We start from the raw sequence: 1,139 nt of genomic DNA on the forward strand, positions 1-1,139 counted from the left end.
GGGAAGTTGAGTCTTTAGTTAATTTCCAATACAGCCTATGCAGCAAGCATATCTATAGAAGCAGAACAGAGTTGATTAGCCATCTGAGTGAAAATTCCTCTTCAAAGGGACTATGACAAATACAAATTCCTGATATTTATCTGCTTGGACTCCAATGGTCTCTAGTGGGCCCAATATTCTGTATTTTCAATCAAGTTCTCCAGGCGATTATGAAGTGTCTTACTTGAGAAACATTGACCCAGAAAATGTTTTCATTTTTAAAGTTGAGAGAATATGAGACTCACAGCCACCCAGTATCGTGGAGGCAGTGTGGGGCCTGGGAATTAGGCAGCCTGATGGCTTTTTATTATTAATTATTATTATTATTATTATTTATGCCTACAGCACCTGGTCTTCCTAGGTGGTCTCCCATCCAAGTCCTAACCAGGCCCGACCCTGCTTAGCTTCCAAGATCAGACATCGGGCTTGTTCAGGGTAGCATGGCCATAGATCATGAACTATGGCTCCACTGGGGAGCGAACCAAGGACCTTCTGCATGTAAAGCAGACGTGCTAACTGCTACACTATGGAACCATGTCCGCCTGATGGCTTTCTACAGGGTTCTCCCTAACAGCCTGGATTCTGTCAAGGAAGCCTCAGGAAGGCATATGTCTCATAACTCAGTATTATGACTTCTTTATTTCTCTAGTTCTCTGCCTGCAGGGCCTTTCGGCTGTTTCATTTAAGCTTCCAACTCACTAATTTGACCATCAGAAGTAAATCCTAGGGGATAATTTTGGAGCCATCTCTTCAAAAGATCTTGAGACATTTGCTTTAATGAGTAGTCACATTGTTGCCCATCTGGAGAGAATCAGAGAAGAAGGGAAGACAAGTGGATGAGAAAGCCTTGGTTACTGCACTGTGCTGCTGTGAAAGCTTGTGAAACCTCTCCCTCTGCCACCTGCCATCCCAACCCATTATGGGTACATGACTGTCTGTAGGGCAGCCAGAGAAAGGTTCTGGTTATTGGGATCATACTTACCACCACATCACCAAATGTGCTTTTATATTATTTTTAAATGAACATAACAGTGAAGAAGATAAGCTTTACTCACTAACCCTATGCCAGCAAATCTACTCTGAGTACTGCTTGTACCTGC

The 1,139-nt window shown here is 43.1% G+C and overlaps 1 pseudogene; it reads right to left on the reverse strand.

Moving 5' to 3' along the window:
* Positions 1-375: 375 nt before the first annotated feature.
* LOC120595897 (uncharacterized) lies at positions 376-491 on the reverse strand (annotated as a pseudogene).
* Between the last annotated feature and the right edge of the window lie 648 nt (positions 492-1,139).

The sequence above is a fragment of the Pteropus medius genome, unplaced genomic scaffold (assembly GCF_902729225.1).
Source record: "Pteropus medius unplaced genomic scaffold, Ma_sr-lr_union100, whole genome shotgun sequence".
NCBI lineage: Eukaryota > Metazoa > Chordata > Mammalia > Chiroptera > Pteropodidae > Pteropus > Pteropus medius.